Source organism: Aphidius gifuensis, linkage group LG5, assembly GCF_014905175.1.
Source record: "Aphidius gifuensis isolate YNYX2018 linkage group LG5, ASM1490517v1, whole genome shotgun sequence".
Classification (NCBI taxonomy): Eukaryota; Metazoa; Arthropoda; class Insecta; order Hymenoptera; family Braconidae; genus Aphidius; species Aphidius gifuensis.
The window spans coordinates 17,706,590-17,728,122 of NC_057792.1; the positions used below are offsets into that span (position 1 = coordinate 17,706,590).

The window sequence follows — 21,533 nt, forward strand, 5'->3', positions numbered from 1 at the left end:
AAAAAAATAAAAAATCTTTTCAGGAAAAAAACATGTGAAAAAAAAAAAAAAAATTAATTTGGCCGAAAATAAACATTATAGATAATAAAAATAAAATACTTTGAATGGTATTAAAAATACGAAAATGAAGAGCATGAGAACTCTCGACACGAAGTTTATTTTCACTTGAATCAAGTGGAATATCTCTGGGTGATCGAATAATATTCACTAGTCTGTAAAGAAAAAATAAAAAAACTAAACTGAAATATTTTTTACTTTAATTTAAATAGTTATAAACTATTGAATAACTTTTTCAATATAAAAATATATGATTAAATATTTATTAAAATGCATTTGAATGAATAAATGCAATAATTCAATGATATAAAATTTTATTCGTATTAAAAAGTTAAGGTTATCAAAAACAATGACACATAATACTGAAGTCAAGTAAAAAAATCAACGCAAGGCCAGGTTCCCTTTGAATCTAGTGAATACACTTTGAATTTAGTGAAAATACTTTTATTTGAAAAAATTTTTATTCGCTTTTTATTTGTGCCACTTAAAATCAAGTGAACTCTTCTTGATCTACGAAAACATTTTTAAACAAAAAGTTATAGGAAAATAGTAGCTAAGAAAAAAAAGGATGTAGCTAAGGAAAAGATGTACCTAAGGAAAGGATGTTGTTTACCTGTTAATTTTTTTGGCAAAATTATTTTTATATAAATTAACAGGTAAATAACTTCTTTTCCTTAGTTATCACTTTTCCTATAGCTTTTTATTTATTTAAAAATATAAAAAGCTATAGGAAAATGGTATAGCTTATCGAAAGGATGTTGTTTAATTGTTACTTCTTTTGTACTAATTTCGTATAAATTAACATGTGGAAACTTCCTTCTCTTAGCTACTCATTTTCCTATGACCATTTATTAATTTAAATAGATAAAGCTATGGGAAAAATAGTTAGGTACAGTGCTGATATTGCTTGCATGTTTTTTTCTTTTGGCAAAATTATTTTCGTATAAATTAACATGTGACAACTTCCTTTCCTAGCTACCATTTTTCCTATGACTATTTATTTGAGTTTAATAGACAAAAGCTATATTGGGCTAGAAATAGATGTTGCCTGCATGTTTATTTTACAAAATTAATTTCTGTTTAAAATCTAACATGTGGCAACTTCCTTTCCTTAGCTAAAATTTTTTCTATAGCTTTTGTTTATTTAAATTAATAATACTTAACATTTTTAAGAACCATTTGCCAATGGCTTTTATCAATTAATAAATGAACTTCATATTAATAATCAAAGAAAGAGCTCATTGGTAAATGTTACTTGTAAAAGAATGCCAAATAAATCAATTTGTAGTTTATATTTCTGGTCATTCGCTACAACTATTTTTAATTTTTTTTATTTTTTAATTTTCTAAGCTCATTTATTTTTTTAATTTTTTTCATTTGTTTATCTCTTTCATTCATTTATTTATTATTCAAACAATGTATTGTTTGATTTTTATTGAAGGTCATTCTTAATAAGGATGAAAATTTCCATTTATATATACGCGCGATGGTTTAGGGATAACGCACTGGCTTTAGGACGATAGGTTTTAGATAGGTTTAGGTCGATGTTGGTTCAAACTCGGTTGACATGTTGCGTGCAAAAACATTTGACATGACTTCCGTGGTAATCGCAAGGCGATTGTGATTAATTAACAAATACTTGTCGGTAGTCCTCGGAATAGTATTGCAATGTATCTATATATATTCAGCCATATAGCCATAGTTGTACAGCTGGAGATATATATCTGTGGAAAACAACAACGTCCCCGCGACTTAGCTGTTCACTACTCTCTCTCAGCCCCATGAAATGAACGAGTGAAAATTTCGTTGTAATTAAATATTTTTTTTTATTTTACAAATGAATAAATAAAAAAAAAAATAAAAACATTAAGAAATATAATTTTAAAATGAATGCAATTATTTTAGTTTTAAAAAAAAACAAAGGTTAAATTATGCAAATAATCATTTAAAAATAAATAAATAAAAATCTTTTTATATTCTAGAAAGAACATATAATTAATCAAATTTAATAATGTTCATAATTAATCAAATTTTCTGCCTTTTATTCAACAGTTTATTTTTTAAAGATGAAATTTATTTTGTTTTAAATCCTTAAAATTATTCAATTGAAGTATAATTTTTCATATTAAAAAATAAATACAGTTGAATTTATGATAAATATTTTTTATTTAAACAGTTTATTTTTAAAAAAAATTAATTTTTGTTTCAAATTGTTCAAGTTTTAACATAAGTATAGTTAATTGATATTGAAGAATCAATGTTCTGAATTTATGAAAATATTTTTATTTAAAAATTTTAATTATTCGGTGACGATAAAGGATCGTCTTGATTTTCTCTGTTAATTTTTCATGTAGACTATATACATAAAAAGTTTATGTGCACCTACACATTGTCGGTAGGGGGGCAGTATAGCACAACTTGTGTTGCAACAGTACCACGCTGTCTTGGGGCTTTTTTCTTGATTCATGATCCCGCATATAACTCGTCCCGGAAGAATTATTAATTAAATTCATTAAAAAGAGAAGAAAAATAACAGGGTGTGGAAATGGTATATAGAAAAAAAAAAAAAATAATGTATACAACGATATGCGATCGCGGGCACAAGTGTGCCGAGTCATTTGACCGGCAACAGCAAAATAAAGAGTAAAAGAGAATTGCAAGGGGAGGTCATGGGTCATCGGGTAGATGCCACGATCTATGGCCACAGTCAATTCTCGACCTACGTGACCGTTCGTGTATGTGCATTACATCGAATTGCCACAAGATCGTGCCCCATCCCGGACACAATCTGCTCGGAATCTTCTTTATTATATTTATATTTTTTATTTATTAATTCTTATTTTATTTATTTTTTACCTTCTTGACTAACAGTTGATTGTCATTGTTATTTTATTTTAAATTTTCCTTCTTTTGAATATTTTTTTTTATATTTGATAAACAAGCTTTTTTAATTTTTATTTTTTGTCTCAATTTTTTTATGATAAAAAAACACAAGCTTTTAGAATAAAGTCCTGTATTTATATATAACAATTATTATTGATAATGCATAATCGATTTTGTCGCTTTTATGTAGAGATGAGTAATAGTTTTTTTTTATTTTTTTTCTATAGTTTTTAAAATTGGACACGCAATACGAAAAGCTTTTTCATGCACATGTACTCTGTCAGACATGTGTTTTTTATTTTTTTTATTCTCTATTTGTGCGTATATGTCCACATTTATATTCTGTGATTTTTACCCGCCATGTCATAGTTTTTTTTTATTCGTTCCATGTTTTAAAACGTCGATTGAGAAAAATGAATGCGGATTTTGCCGGCTTCAAAATACAGAATGTATTTTTTTTTTTTCTTTTTTTTCTAATTGGAGCTAAAATGTGTAGGCGATTGATCGATAAAAGCACTACTCTATCCACGCTCTGCTTGTTTTTTATTTTTGTTCAATATTTTTATTAGTTGATTTTAAATTTAATTTTTTTTTATATATGCTCCATGATGATGAGGCGGTATATATACATATGGAGCATTTGAGCCAATAGAATTCCCTGGGCTGTATGATGACGAGCTCAAATCAGTTTGGTTCGATGCTATCACGGCTCAAAGATCGATAGTGCATGTATAACGAGAAATCGAATTGTGCAGTGGTTTTGTCGAGTGGTGGTAAAGAATGGTACGGGTTCAACCAACAAAGCTCGAGGCGCCAAGGGACATGAAATTTTTTATTTATTTATATTTACCTTTTTTTTTTTTTTTATTTTTTAAGATCACAGGCGGACACACTGATAGACACACAGTCATGTTTTTTATCAGTGAAATTAATTTATCCATTCAATCGACAAGTGTACAGATCTACCTCTGATCATTCTCGCGGCTTTATACATAATTTATAGCTTCTTTCAACGACACAGTGCCGCAATTCATTTAAAATCAAAATTATTTTAGCATCTAAATAAGCTATGAATTAGCATTAAAAATTTATTTCATTCAATTTTTAATTAAACCAAATTCTTTTCTATTATTTCAAGTATATTTTTCATTAATTTTCAAGTTATTTTAATTTTTTTTTTTTGTAATACTTTAATCATCTAATAAGGTTAAATAGAACATAACAAAATTTCTTGAATATTTAATTTATTATTATTTTTTTAATTAAATTTTTTTTTTTGTTAGTAAATTCTTGTAGAAAAATTAAGTGATGGAAGCTAAACTTTCATATTATTTTGAATTTATAAATATGCTATAAATTGTATATGGTTATTGGAAGACAAAATAAGTGAAGTGTAAAATTCTTGAATCTGTCTTTATCACTTTCTCGTTAATAGCAAAAGTTTTATGAAATAAAACGCGCACACTGGATCACCAAGTTCAATTGAGTTTAGCTGATCAAGCAAGGTAAAACTCTACTGAGCGAGATTAATTAATCAGTATTAAAACACAATCGATTGAACGAACAAGTGGGCCAAATTTTTGTCTCAAACGATAGAGAATATCTTTTTTTTTATTTTTCATTTTTCAATGACTGCACAATAAAAACAATTACCATCAAGTTACAAAAAATAAATAAAATAACAACAATAAAATCAAAAGAATATAAATATCTTTTGTCGCATTGAAGTGACTTTAATACTTACCGGAAATTCTCAAGTTTCGTATACGACTTTTAAGGGCTGAATATAAAAACCGGAAAGTGCAATAGAAGTAACGAGATAGCGCGAGAAATAAATTTCGAAAAAAAAAAAAAAAAAACATAATAGTATAAAGAAAAGATAATAATGATAAAGTAAAAAAAGAATAATAAAATACTAGGTTACCGATCAAATTTACAAAAGCAATAAAATTTTAAGATCTTCTCCAATCATTTTAAGCAAGACTATACATTTCGCATTTTACCTGACTGATTTTTCGAACTTTATTTTATTGTAATACCATTGTTAACATACAAACAAATACAAAATATTTTTTTTCAATTATATCTAATGTTTTTATATATTAAACCCCATAAATACTATCTTTATATATTTATTTTATATTATTTTTTTTTTCATTTACAAACCAAATGTAAAGAAGAAAAATTTTTTTTATTATATTTACTTTGTATTTATTTATTTGTTTATCTATTTATTTTAAAATAATAAATTGTAAATTTAAGTATACATAGTTAATTGTGTGTGTATGGAATAACAGAATGAAAGATAATTCGTGAAGAAAAAAAATTAAGTGATGTTAGGTTTGCTCGTAAAGCGTGATTGAGTTCCTAGCACTCATCATCTTCTTTCATCGTGGTTATGTGTGTGTATACAATGCCAGTGTAACAACCGGATGTATAACTTTAATCGAGTTCTTTCACAGACGTTTTTCAGTTGTTTAAATTATGGGTAAAAGGGAGTCATCGTGAACATATATATACAATGTATCGAGGGATTCATTGGCCGCACAAACGAGTAGTACTTTTTAAGTACATATAACTGATTTTGTGTTGACCTGATCTGAACTCTCACGATATTTGTATCCGCGTTGAATCAGTCGTAGAAATTTTTTTTTTTTTTTCCTTTTATTATCTATCAATGCTTTCATGTTAAATTCCATTTATATGTTTTTTTTTTTTTTTAAATACAATTTATATTTGTTTGCAAGAATTAAATTTCATGTTTGGTATTAAAATTTTTTTCACATTTATGCGATAACCCTTTGCCTTATTGGATGCTCTTTATAATTTTATTTGAAATATTTTATTTTTTATATATTTATACACATGTGTTCTCACAGTTATTTAAAATTTTATTATTATTTTTTTTTTTTTTTAAGGATCGTCTGATCATTTGGTTTATACAATAATACTTTTTTGAAATGCATTTTTTGTTATGTTTACAACTTGGATTTAATGCAAGAATTATATTTTTTTTTTTTTTGAATAGTGTGATTGTATATTTTGAGCCTTAATTATTTATACTTTTTTTTTTTGATTTTCTAATTTTAAATAACAACTGAGAATTCGTCACGCTAGAAACTGTCGGGTTGTTATCACAAATCACCCTCTTAACATGTTTTATATTTTTTCTTTTAATCTCGTTCTTTCTCCCCTGTCTTATCAAACTCTATCTATCTCTGATTCAAAACTTTCCAAGTTCAAAGTTGCATGAATAAATCTCGAGCAACCAACCCCCCTTTAGCCATCTCTCAATATATACATACAAGCTTTTTGCTATATCTTTTACATTATGGTAGCTTAAAAGTGATAAAGCTCTTTTATCTGATTATTATCAATTTGAATTTAATAACAGTAATAAAATATAAACTTAAATAATACCACAGTATCGAGAAAAAAAAAAAAAACAAAAAACTATATAATAACTAAAATTCTAAAAATAAAATTTGAGCTTTTTCTTTGTAAGTTTTTTATGATTTAAAATAAAATAATTTCTAAATTTAAAATTGTCGGATATGAATTTAATGAGCCAAAGTTCATAAAAAACTTTTTCTTTTTTTATTTCATGAATCAAATGTATATATAACAAGTTGTATGTTATCAAACTCGAGAAACCATAAATTATCATTTGATATTAACACCGATCTTCTTGGGACTTTAACACTTTTTTTTCTGCTGATTTATTTTTCATATTATTTTACATCCTGTTATATATATACTAGGGTCATGAAAATATTATATTTTCAAATTCATTACACATATTTATCAACTGTATAAAAAATATTTAAAAAATTACATTTTTTAAAATGAAAAAAAGCTGATAATAAAATATCTATTGTCATTATTGTTGTTTCATTTAAAATAAATAAAATAAATGAGATACAATTTATTCAAGTTAAAAGGTATAATGTAAATTAATATTATGATAATATTGATATGTTAATCAGAGTCTCGTGGGTCACGCAGTGAATCATACAATCAATCTTACAAGTTAATTTAGTTTCTTGACGAGTATAAACAGTCGCACGTTTATTCAGATAATTTATATATATACTTTAATGACACACATATATATAGTTGTAATATTAGTGGGTGAAAAGTTTGAGCCAATGTAAAAGCTAGTAATTAGTCAAAGATAAACTAAACTCCAATATTGTGTGTCGTTTTATCTCATTTTCGTAAAATTAAATGAGCAGTAGTTGATGCCAAACATGTATCCAATGCCAAGACTAATTGTGCGTATCATTTTCACACGTTTGGCAGGTATGTGTGTGTTTGTTTGTGTGTTTATTTGTGTAAACCAATTACCACTTGTTTTAATATATTTTAAAAAATTTTTTAGTCGCATGAATAAAATTGAATAATGATTTTTATCAAAATATATATTATAAACAAAACGTCTCATCATTCACTCTTGATTTTTTTTTTTTGCTTTTTCTTTAACTTGCATATAGAATTTCTATGCTTGAATATTTTCTCCATAATTTTTATTTATTATTTTCATTTTCTATTTTACGATTGGTATCGATGTACAGCTGAGATTGTGTGCAGATCACAACGGTCTCACGCGCACACAGTGGCTCAACGAGTTTACTGATCGCGCTAATTTGATAAAAAAATATTCATATGCATATATAGCTAGTGCGTGTATACATACATCTTGAAATATATTATATATTCAAAAATAAATAATAACATATTTTATCTATTATCAATCTGTTATATTAGATTAAAAAGCTTTTTTTCTATTTTATTTTTTTTTTTTAACCCTACGGTATTTCGAATACATTATATCATTGAATCTGATAAGTAAATATAAAAAAAATATATAAATTTTTTTTTGCATGTCTACCTCAAAGGACAAAAAAAAATTATTCATGATGAAAAAGTCATCTCTCATTTTATTACTCTAGAATCCAGATTGTCTTTTTTGTATAATTTTTTTTTTCTTTTAAGAAAAAATAAAATCCGTTGACAAGCTGGACATTTTGTGGTTTTCTCGCCCAACAAAAAAAATATATACATACGAGACCAAGTTGGTCACCCTTCTTCATACAATTCCGTATATAATTTTTTTTATATTTTTTCTTTTTTCCATTTTCCATTTCATAGATGTATATTTTTTTTTTTTTAATTTTTTTTTTTTAAACCGCAGTCGAACGTGCATACACATACACTGGAGAGTTGAATATATATATACATATGTATATTTAATTTTTAAATATATATATGAAAACCCGGAAATATGTAGGAGTGTGCTTGTTGGTCGGCGCAGCTTTACATACACTCAATTGCACGTCGTCTGCGGGGCAAAAAATAAAACCATACCAACAGAATATATCCTCTTCTTCTTCAATTGCCAAATGCCTCGAGGGGCATCAAAAAGAAAACCCTATATATTTTTATCCTTAGTTTTCCACCCGCATACACACATACACACACTGACATGTGCACATTTATCCCCTAGGGATCTTTCGTCGTTCTCCAAACCATCGCGCATATATACACGACATTCGAGACGTCCAATTTGCAATGGCACACGCGTCTGTATAATAGCAAAGTCTCGTGTTCCCATTAGTCATTTATTTTTATTATTATTATTTAGCTTGATTGACATTAAGCAAATTTTATTTTATCAAAATTAAAAATCATCAGACACGGTCAATTTTATTTTTCATCAATATTCAATTTAATCTTTTTTTTTTTCTTTTTAAATATTAAATATTTACAATAAAATAAAAATAGTTAAAATAAATACTACAAATTGCGCAATGTATAAAATAATATTTACTTTTATTTTTTTTTTTTATATCAAGTCTCTTTTAGCCGATTCAATTCTTGATAATTTTATAACATTTCGTTTTGCCGGAGGGAATAAAAATGGTCAACGACCAGTGCCATTCTTCTGCACTGACTTTTCACATTTATTTTATTTCTATATTATTCTATTTATATTATTTTTTTTTTTCTTCAATTTATATACGTCTTATAACTGATCAATAGTTTCACGATACTGTAGCCGTCATTTAATCGATTTTCCATTGAATTTAAAATACAAAAAAAAATATATAAAATAAGACAAATGTGCATTTTGTCTTTGGAGCAATTGACAAGGCTGAATCAAATGGGTCATGTATATATATATTATTTTAAATTCATCGTAAATGATAGTCACTCGTGAGCACATTTAAATTTCCCAATGGATATACCATATACGATCAACTTGTGCTTTTCAATACACAACGCTTCAGCAAATTTTTTGAAGAAAAGCTCAGATGAGCTTTCGTATATATATTTTCATAAAATAGGTCACACGTTTTTTCTACCAAATTCACATTTTCTCACTGCTATCGTATTTTATATTTTTATTTTATTTCAACCGCTGACTGAACGTGAAAAATTCGATTATTTTATATATTCAAAAAACACATGAAAATTATTATTAATATTATTAAAATAAAATACCAATGGAAAATTTTAAGTTTAATCTATAAAAATATTATTATTATTTATTATTTTTTTTAATTTAATTGTGCATACACTTGTATGTTAAAATTGTGCAAGTCTTAGATTGACTTTCAATTGCGAGGATGTCGCCATTTCAAGGACTACCCTTTCAAAGTTCTACAAAATTTATTCGCTATTGCTGTGCAGTATGAGTTAGAAAAAAAGGCGCGACTAGATTGTTGACAGCTGGGCAACAAATAGAAGTATAAAAAAAAAAAAAACATAAAAATATAAACACATGAAGCTTGAGAAAAATTAAATTGATGATGAAAGTATATCAAGGCTACCTTGCAGTGTTTGTTAAAAACCAATTTTTATATATGGAATATAATTTTTTTTTCTTTTTCGAAAACAAAAATGTATACAAAAAAAAAAATGCTGTACGTAGCCAACAGATTTATTTACTTTTTTGTGTTATAAATACGATGTAATGTTCCATCGTATAAATATGGACATATATGTAGTTTTGTCGTGAACCAAACGTGTACCGTACTCGGTCTGGTTGATTGAGACGATGTAGAAAGTTTTTTAAAAAAATATAAAAAAGGTATATATATCATTGCAAAGCGGGTAGAAATTATGTGTGTTTGGTTTAATGTTGCATGACAGTTGTGAGCAATATGTATAATTTATTTTTTTTTGCCAAACTTGGTGATCCTGGTGTGTTGGTTGTATATACCCGGGTCAACTTTCACATGAGGGTGTTTACAAACATACCATTTACTGCATTATATTACAAAATAACATACAACTGGACATTCAGTTATTTCTCAGTCGCGTGTCTCTCATAAATGTGAGGCTTTTCTCTTGACTGAACCAATTGTTACGGTCAATATATAAATACTCAATTGAGAAAGTTGCTCTTGATACAAAAAATATACTAGAATAAATTATTCAATATTTTTTTGTATATAAACCTTTTTGTTTTTTCCCGTTATCATCAATGAGAAATAGAGCAATAAGTTAATTTTTTTTCTCATCTCAATTTGACAATTACTTGCACCAATTTATTTTCCATTATCTTTTTAAATATATATTCATGTTTTAAAAAGTTTTATTAATGCATCGTTTAGCTTTTGAGATGAAACAATAATAATATTTTGATGAATTATTATTCTATATAAAATATAAATAATAAATTTGTTTTTTTTTTAATTTTATTGAATATATAAACACGACTGTTGTTAAAGCCAGTCAATAAATAGTTTAAATGTCGCAAGAAAACATCGTGAGGTGAGAATAAACTTAGAAATCCATGAAGTTTTGCAGCGTCTTGACGCCTTTCTCACTGCACGATTATGTGCCTCCTAGCGCGCCTCACAAATTCGTGTAATGACACTCGTGGGTGCAGCATCCTCGAGAATATATATATATGTCCTCGTGTCGGACATTTTTTACTTGAATAAAAACATTGGAATGAGTATACTATTTATCTTATCTAGCACAAGACTCTCTCTCTCTTTTTTCTTCTATTTGCCACTTTTATCCACAATTATTTTTTCATAATAACAAACTAAATTTATTATATTTGCAATTAAATAATATTAATTTAAATACTTGTATATTTTTTATTATATAATTTTAAAAATTAACTAATTTATATAAATAATAATTAAAATAAATATAAAACTCACTAAATAATTCTGCTAAATTTTTTTGTCAATGCACAATTATTAATTGATAAATAGTAGATAAAATTGTAACATGTGTCGATCAAAATTACAACACTTTTAATAAAGAAAAAAATTATAATTTTCTGTAAAGTTTAAATTGATAATTATTCTACAACAGGATATATATTTTTCAGTTGTTCAAAAGTGACTAAACGTTGAACCGGAAAAAATCACAGTCCAGAGAATAAATCTGTTGTAATTTTTTTTTTTGGCAACTTCCTTTTGATATAAACTGAACAACCATTAGAATGAAGAAAAAATATTCGTAACTGTTTGTCGTTACTTGTTTGGAGATAAGAAAATTCATAATCAGTTATTCTGACATACTCATAAAAATACATTGGATTGTTTATCTTGAAAAAAAAAAAAATAACCAGATGATATTTTATTTTTCATTTGAATTTTATTATTATATTTGATAGTTTAATATTTTTTTATGTATTATTATTATTTTAAATAATGCGTAATAGTGGAATTTCGCTTTGTATGCAAAAAGCCAAGGAATTTAATGCAAAAATTATAAATATTTAAAACCGGTTTTCATGGACAAGCGTAATCCTGTGTCTCGGGGGCAAACCTGATGGGACAAATATATTCTATACAAAGATTGTTCAACTTAACGCGGGTGTTACGTGATTAATTCACAAGACAGTCATATGTGCAGTAATAATTTTTTTTTCTTACAAAATTTCTTATGCATTAAATGAATAAATCAGTATATATAGGCGCCTCTTGACGACAGATACATGCTGCAAAAAATGAATGAAAAAAATAAAAAAAAAAACCTGTAAACGAATGGAAAAAAAATCTATAAAAAAAGTCTAATGTAAAAGAGTATTGACATGAAGAAAAAAAAAGTTTTGTTATGGATTGCAACGTGCAACTAGCCAAAAAAAAAAAAAATAGAAATAAAAAAAAAAATTGATAGTACAAAAGAAAAAGAAGAGAGACAAGAAGAGACATATAGAAAATAGCAAAGTGGGTCTTTCATTTTGTCCAGTGAGTACCGTCTCGAAAATGTCATTCAATTCGTGTTTCAGAAATTTTTTAGCAATACATCCTCGTCTTGGTTGAAATATCTTTTTCGTTTTTTTTGCACATGTACATTTTATGTATTTTTTCATATATAGAAACAAACATATATCCAAAAAAACAATACAATAAATGCAATACTATTTTTTTCCTCAATTTTACAGTTAAATAAATTTACAATAAATAAAATTATTATATTATTTCTTATTATTCTCATAAACAAAAAAAATAAAAAAATACTAAAGAGCTCAAACATATAAAATTATATTACAAAATTAAATTACAGTATAGTAACAAGTAGTAAAGCATGTTAATTGATTATGTTTTTTTTTTTTCCTCCTCAAATAAAATACTCTTTAAATTTATGCATTTTATCCCCCTATCCTTTTATATTTAATAATTACCATCAAGTCTCCTCAAATTTTCAGCTTGTAAATAGGTATAAAATAATATAATAAAATAAAAAAGCAGAAAAAACTAAAGATATAAAATAAAATATAAAAGCAGTGCTGGTATATATATAAGTTTATTAACAGTGAGTGGATTATGCTGGCTCAGTGAAGTACACACAGAGTTTGGGAGTCGACGCAATTCCGTTTGCCGAATGGAGTTGTCTGAGCCCTTGGTATATTAAAACGGAAGCCTGGGGATTTTATATATACGTTGCAGTTGTTATACCAGGTTCGATGGTCATAGTTACATGTATCCATCACACATACACACATATTAAATACAAAAATGTATACAGCCAGTATGTCTGGATGTTATTCAGGTGTCAGTGTTGACAACCAACGATGGTATCATCTGAAAAAAAAAAGAAAAATGTATAGCTGTATGTTGAATATTATTGTTGAAGGTCTTGCAAAATTGGATATGATCAATGTCATTTTTTAACTTGTGATTTTCATGTTGGTATTTGTATATGACTAGTAGCTAAAGCAGGCTAAAGCACTCTAGATATATATGATGTTGGTTGATGTGTTGGTTGATGTGAAGGTGCTGCGACCTCAACCAAGTTATACAGGGGGTAAGGTTCGCCAACAACATGCTAGCTAAACCAGGGTGTGCTGCAACGTTCAAGTCAGTTGATATATTACCCTGGCATATGTCACGAAAGACATTGGATATATTATACAACTAGAATACAAACATATGGGCTATAGATTGTCTCAGGATGCTCGGTCAATGTCTTCATTTTTTTTTATTCTGAATTTTGAAAAAAAAAAAATACTCTTTTCATTTGACCACTTAAAAATAAAAACTACTTTCTCATTTTAAATCATTTTTTTTTTTTAATTTAATTTACAATAATTTAATTATCTATTTTTTTTTTTTTTTTGGCATTTTAAATATTTTTCGTTAGTAAAAAGCATTTAATTATTTTGAAATTAATTCTTTTGTGAATAAAAAATAAAGCTTTTATTTTTTTTTTAATTTTTATTAAATGAAATTTTTTTTTAAATTTAAAATAGTTGATTCTTTTTGTCATGTTTTAATTGAATTTTTTTTTTTTTTTTTTTTCATTTTTAATATCAATTTGATGATTTAAAATTTAATAATTTTAAAATGTTGTTAATTAAATCACTGTCCTCTTGACACGCACAAATGACAAGTACTTTATATCAACAAATCAATAAATTTAGGGTAAATCAATATTTGTATAAACTTTTTTTTTTGGATTTAGTTTATTTTAACGAGTTTCAACAGCAACTCCTCGTTAAGCTTTCTCATGTTGCTATACCACACTAAAGCCAAGTAAAGGATGAAATTTTATTCATTTTGGGCTTTGTTATCTCACCTCTCCCGCCCCTCTCCAGCCTCTTTCTCTTCAGTGTCCTAAAAACTACATGCACAATGTTTGACCTAATTTAACATAACATGCTCCATCATGTACCTTTTCCTAAAATTTTCCAAAGGTAACTTTGATTCCTTTGTTCTCAAATTTCAATTTTATCCTTTTTTTTTTTGACCAATCACTGTATGAAGAGCCCTGTGTCGTCAATAATAAAACTAGGCATTTTTTTTTAAATTCAAATTAAATTTAAAAAATAGTTTTTTTTTTTTACTCCAATTATTTGACTGATGAATTTTTATTTTTCATTGTTAATAATTAGAGGAAGTTGTAAAAAAGTAATGTTTTTTTTATTTTTGATATTTATTTTATTTAGTTATGGTCTTTTAAAGTGTCAAGTTGTATATTGTTCTTAAATTGTTTTTGAATGTCTTATTTGAGAAGAATGAAATACTGAATAATAATATATTTAAAGACAAATTGGTTGTTAGATTTATATTATCATAAAGTTGAGCCAAATGAAAACACAAAGACCTCGTATTGAATTTCTCAGGATGACATTGTCAGATTATTATTTAAGATGGTATTATTTTTGTAAATTGATTGATTGACATATGATTGAAAAAGTCATTTAATATTTACTATTATCATTTTCAAATAATAAAAATTATTAATATCATTATTTATAATTTTTATTATGATTAATTTATAAAGTTTTTTTTGATGAAAGTAATACAGTTGATGGTAAAAAATATAAAATGTAAATTTACTATATATGTGTGTGAAAAAAATAAAAAAAAGTTACGACAAATTGGTCACAGAATACGACGACATTTGCTCTATGGTATTTTTTGCATCCATCGATCTTTACTTGGGTCACGAAGTGGTTATGCAAAATATATGCGAGAGTGATGGAAAATATACTTGGTGAGAAGGGCGTTGAGACTTGAGAGTAAAAAATGGCCACGATAAAAGTTCCATCGTTTTACAGCTCGTTCACATTGTCGAATAAAAAAAAAATAATCATAAAAATTTAAAAGAAAAATAAAAAATATTCATAATCTGCTTTAAAAGTTTTTTCATATGATACTATATTCATTACAAAATTTAATAAACATTTATAATTGAAAAGAAAAAAATTAAATTTCAATTAAATGTATATAAAATATAACATTGAAAAAACCATTGAAATTTATAAATAATATAATATATACAAAAAAGCTTTTCTCTCAATGTTAAGCCAACAAATTTTCATGTAAACTGAATTTTGAATTTAAAAATGAAACGTTAAAGTTAGTTGAATAGTTCAATCACAGTTACACATTCAGTACTAAGTACTATATACATAAATAATAAATATTATAAATTAAATTTAGTCATCATTGGTAAACTCGTACGACAAAGTACTTTTGTAAACTATATATTTCGAAAAGTTTCTAGTATTCATATTGCTTTTATATACTCTACATATAGCATTAAATATTTTACCAGTAGATGTGTATTTTAGTGAATAGAAACCTTAAGATTTCAATTGAGATTTTACTCTTGACTATTTTTCAATAGCACTTTTAATTAACTTAATTTATAAATATTATAATGTAAAATATTTAAAAGATATTAACGACCAACTATCAAATAAATTTACAAGTGTCCTTCAACTTGTCTATACTGTCAGGTTAACTTTACTTCTCTTTCATCTTCTCACTGACTGAAAATCTCATTGACATTTTTAAATAAACTATTATATTTATTACAGTTAATTTTATAAAACAAACTCTCTTGTATCATGATTCATCAACAATATCATACTTAAACTCATTCACAACATCAATTACTAAAAGCTTCAAACTTTATTATAAACTTTTGACAATAATTTATATACATTATAAAAAAATAAATTTAAAAAATGATAAAAGTTTTTACTGGTTGTTGTTGAAAGTGTACATACAAGTTACGTGATATGTCTGATGTTGATTATTTCTTTACTTTTTTATTATATTTTTTTTTCTTGTGACGCACGTCTCGTTGCCTTGTTAACACAATTTTGCGATTGTAGGCGGTCACATTAGCGGACGCTCAAGGGTAACTTTAACAAAACCACTAACGAGCAAGTAAATTCTCGTCTTTTTAAGGGATATCTTTGTTATTTTATTTGCTATCGACATACTCACGTAAACTCTCACGCAATAAAAAAATATAAAAAAAATATATTTGACATATAAATTTTAAAGTTAAACAATACGTGATGATGATGATGATGATGATGATAAAGAGTATATATTATTTTATTTATTAATTATTTATTTATTCAAAAGTTGGTCAAATAATTATTAATTCAATTGTTTCGATCCTTAATTGTGTAATGAAGATGAGAGAGAAAATAATCAAATGATAAATTTTTTTTTGTTTCAATTTTTTGTGGGATGATAAAAAGACAAAGTGTGACTTTGTTGGCTATTGTTTTCTTCACAGAAACCGCCCCCGTATCGAGACTAATGAATTGCATTATTGGAAATCCAGTATATACCATTAGTGATGGCCAACGGTAATTACTGGTATTATACATTGACACCAACATCATGATTCTATATGTGTTGCAATATTTTTTTTTAATTTATTCAATCAACAAATACAAACTTAATTTTCCATATTTTTTTTTATTTTTATTTTTTTTTTATAGCTTAATACTTTATCGTATTTTTATAGATTATTTTTATTTTTATTTTCAAATATTGATTGATGGAGAGTTTAAAAAATTTATGTTTATGTCAATATTTAAGTATTTTTTTTTTTCTTTTTAAGTTAATTTTTTATCGACAATTTTCTTATTTTTATTTGCATGAAAAATGATTTTAAAACGTCAAATTAATTGGCATGTTATAAATTGTAAAAAGAAAATGTCAACTTTTCAAATCTTTTGAAAATAATATTTCTTTTTTAATTTTATTTCTTTCAATAAATTTGTTTATGATATTTTTTTTTTTTTTTTGTATTATCAATGACTGTACAGAATAATTTTAAAAACGTTATAAAGAATTTTTTTTTTTTCCTCATTGACAAACTGAAGTACCACATGCGTGTTTTATACAAAATTTTTTATACTAAATTACTTATTCTTTTTTATATTTATTCATTTTTTTCTCCCCCAACTTTTGTACTCTAATTACAACCTCAAGAAAAAAATTTAAATCTCGACACACCCCACATTCAGCGCCGATCAACTAAATGAATCTCGAAGCAAATATTCCAGCGTGCTTTTTAATTCAACTTCAGTACCATCAAATTATTCCAATCCCCTTTTTTTTTTTTCTTTACTCATCTTGGTTTTATACCCTCAAGTCTAAAGCTTTATACTGCCTAGATTCATGAATTCATTCATGAGAGTAAATAGTTTTGCGTTTCGGAAAAAATAAAAAATATAAACTCCAGCAATGCCAAAATAATAATATATTTAAAAAAAATATCTTCTAAAATACAACAGACAATTAAAATAACTTGTCATTTTTTAAAATATAAATTACAATTTATTTAACTATATACTATTTAAAAATTCATCAAAGTATTTTGAGAATTGAGTCCATAAAAATGCAATGTCATGATGAATTATTAAAACTTTGAAATACGAAAATTTTAAATAATAAAAAATTTAAAAAATTCAGCTCTATTATTATACAGTTTTTATTATAAATTTTTGATAATAATAAATTATATAATTTTTGCAATGTCACAGGTCAAAAGAAAATAGTGTCATACAAAATTTTCTGCGGTATAAAATTGGCAATTCTCTCCCAACAAAATTGTACATCCTGAAACTTTCTCTTTATCACAATTATCGTTTAATATATGTGCGACACTTATCCACTAAAATTCAATAAATAATTTACCTTCTTCTTCTAATTTTCACCTTCCACCTTAATTTTTTTATGATCGTATTTCTATCCGTCTCGAGAGAAGATCTTCCAATAGCTACTTTGTCTTTATTTTTTTTCTATACAACTGAAAATTTTATTCCACTTCCAATTAAATAAAAAAATATATTTTCCTAATAAAACAAAGAAAAAGTAAATAATAATTAAATTAAATATTAACATAATTATTATTAATACACAAAATTATATTTTAATTTAATTATAATTTAAATAGCTTTATTTAGTAATTTAATTTTTTTTTTTTAATCTCAATTAGTAAGAATTTCATGATAATTATAATAATTTTTTACTACAAATACAAATCTAATTATAACCACTAGTTTTCTATTTATCCAATTTTTATTTTTTTTTCATATTTAATAGTTATGAGATGAATGTAAAAGTTTATTACTTTGTATAACGAGTTTAAAAAAAAATTGGCAAATAATATATAATGTTTATTACTGTGATAGAAATAAACCTAGTGACCTTTTTATAAGCAATATACAATTTGTCGGTTAAATATTTTATATTTTTTAAACTTGTATACAAAATTGAGATAGTTTTTTTTTTTTATTTTGATTTATTTCACAATTTACATATTATTATTAATTTATATAAAAGAAAGAAAATAACTTTTTTTTAAAAACTTCAAGATGAATAATTTCTTTCTTTTTTTTCTTTTCAATTTAAACTGTATTATTTTATTTATTTATTTATTTTTAAATTGAATATATAATTTAATTTGTATAGTTTTTTATATTGAATTAAATATATATAAACATTAACAAAAAAAAGATTGAATTAAAATAAATTTACGAAATTAAATAGCCAATTTTAAGATCCGGTAAAGAGAGTTTACTTGAATGATCTTTCTTTGTTCTCGATCTTGACCTTTCGCACGATAATCCGATCGTTTGCCTGAGGGTACACTTGGGGGGTTTTTATGGGTATTTAATTTTTTGCTCTTTCTCTTTTTTCTATTTTTATTTCCCTTTATTTTATCCTTCGTCACCCACGTTATTGTACAGAGGTATCAAGTACATCGCATTCCAATATTTCCCTCCTCAATCGACCCACATATTTTTTATTTAAAGATTTTTTTTTTTTTTTCAATATAAAAAATAATACAATCTTCTTGGCTTTACATATTTCATCAGCCAATAATTTTATAATATTCATCAGACAAAAAAAAATAATTTAAATCAACCAAAAATATAAATTTTTTTTCTTTACTCCACAATTTTTTTACAACCAATAAACATGAAAAAAAAACATCAAAAATTATTTTATATTATTTACAAATACCTGATCAAGATAAAAGCATTGACTTTTTCATGATATTTATTATTATTTTATTTTTGCTTGGTGAGCAAATTGTGAATTCAAATGAAAATCGAGTTGTGGCTTTGATCAAACCGTGAGACCGAATATATGTATACATTTTATATTATCAATTGTTATGATCCTACATCACACGATTTTCATTATTATTATTTTCATTGTTATTTAAATAATAAATAAATTCTATCAATTTTTTATTTACCTCAATTTTAATCAAGCAAAAAATTTAATTTATTAAACTTCATTTTTTAAATTGAAAAAAAAAATATTTCAAATTTTAATTAATAGCCATAAATAAAATACCACAGATTTTTTTTTTTTTTTTAAATAAATATTTATTTAATATTTGTCTTTTGTTTAATAATAATTAACGCATGACATATATTTAATTATAAATTAAAATGTTCTTTTGAAAATTAGTGATATTTCATTTTTAAATTTTTCTTTGAATTTAATTAAAGAGAATTTTTAAAAAAAAAAAAAAGAAATTAATACACTTGAATATTAATTAATAATAAAAAAAGATAAAAAAAAAATTTTTTTTATTGCTCACTTGCTGACATTTATTTTTTATTAAATTTTTTTATGTCATAATCTTTTGTCCTTTGTACCAGCATCAAAAAGTTGAATTAAATATATATCACATCACTGATAAATAACGATGACTTGAATTTATATATGATTCTACGACTCGTTATATTATTATCTCATTTCCTGAATGAGTCATATTGAGTTGACTATATATCAAAGCCCCCAGTGATATTGTTGTCTACATATATAATAATTATCTTTTTTATTTTTATCATCATCATACGTACCGCGCATATCCTCAATCACACACACCCATACTCATCAAATTGAAAATACTTTTAATTTATATCAAATTAATTTTCATTTATTTGTTTATTAAATTTACATGTCTCCAATATCACAAAGATATATATCATATAGTTTCTTCTCTTGAATAAAATCATTGATAAAGTATTTTTATTTTTTTTTTTTTTTATAAAAAATCAAATTGCAAATTCATCATTGAAATTTGAATAACGAAACTGATATAGAATACCAGTACAGAATACAAAAGCATTTGATTTATTATCATTGTGCATTCACGCAGTCAATGTACAGACAAAACTCAGCAAAATAGTAAATGGTCACATATTCAAGAATTTTCAGACAGGTTGACCTGGCCTCGACAAATTATTGTGAATCGATTTGACATTCCCGGGGTTTGTTCATTGCTCCGAGGGACTTTCTATAACTCCATATATGTATCATTATTTTACACACATAAATTTATACTCACCTCAAATCAAAGATAATCAAATATTTATTATTTTTTTTCATGTATAATTATATTTTCATGATACTTGTTATCTTTGGGGAAAAAAAAATTAATGATATATATTTTTAATTAAATTTTAAATAATAAAAAAAAGTATTTCATTTTTTTTTTTTTTTAAATTCTCAGGACCTAACAGTCAACTGCATATCACAAGGGTGGTGCAAATGCGGTCACAAAAGTCGACACGTTGCAACCTCGCATTTTCCACTTCCCGGTGTTATATACTAAAATCGATTGTTTCATATATGAACGTTTTGTTTCAACCACAGGGTTAAATCAACTTGTAAAATATTAAAAACAGAATTATATATTTGTTATGAATTTATAATAAATATAACTAAATTTTTATCCAACAAACATTTAGTAATTTTTTAATACTAACTGGTTTTTAATTGAATTTTATCTTTTCTCATTTAAAAAAATATTTTTACTAATAAATAATATTGTCTATCTCTTGTAGAAACATTTTTTTTTTTTGGCTCTCTTTTCGATTAAATTGTTTCGAAAAAGAAAATAACAAGTAATTTCGATTTGCGATATTTATTTAACCCTCCAGTTACATATGAACATCAACAAACTGTGTTTGAATTATTTTTTTTATTCAATTATTATTTATATTTTTTTTTGCATTATCAATAAACTGTAATTTATTTTATTTATAAAAATTTTTGTGGTAAATTCAATGAATATTCTAATATCACATTTATTGTAGTCATTGTTTTTTTTGACAAATGCTGAATCAGTAGTTGGTTGGTTTGATCGATTACACTTCTTTTCAACTGTTGAATTTGTCGTACGCCTATTTTCAGCGACAGTAATCGTGTTGGTGCTGCATGAATAATGGTGATAATAGAGCGTGATATGAGCGTCAGCTGAAATACGCGGATGTGGCCCATTTTTCATAAAGATACTTTGTTCCCATCAATTGATTAGAGAAAAATGTTTTTTGAAAT

At 25.1% G+C, this 21,533-nt stretch overlaps 1 protein-coding gene across 1 annotated transcript in view; it reads left to right on the plus strand.

Annotated features, from left to right (window-relative positions):
• Positions 1-21,533, plus strand: part of LOC122858036 (plexin-A4) — a 110,565-nt gene that overhangs the window by 80,705 nt on the left and 8,327 nt on the right. The window lies entirely within an intron of this gene.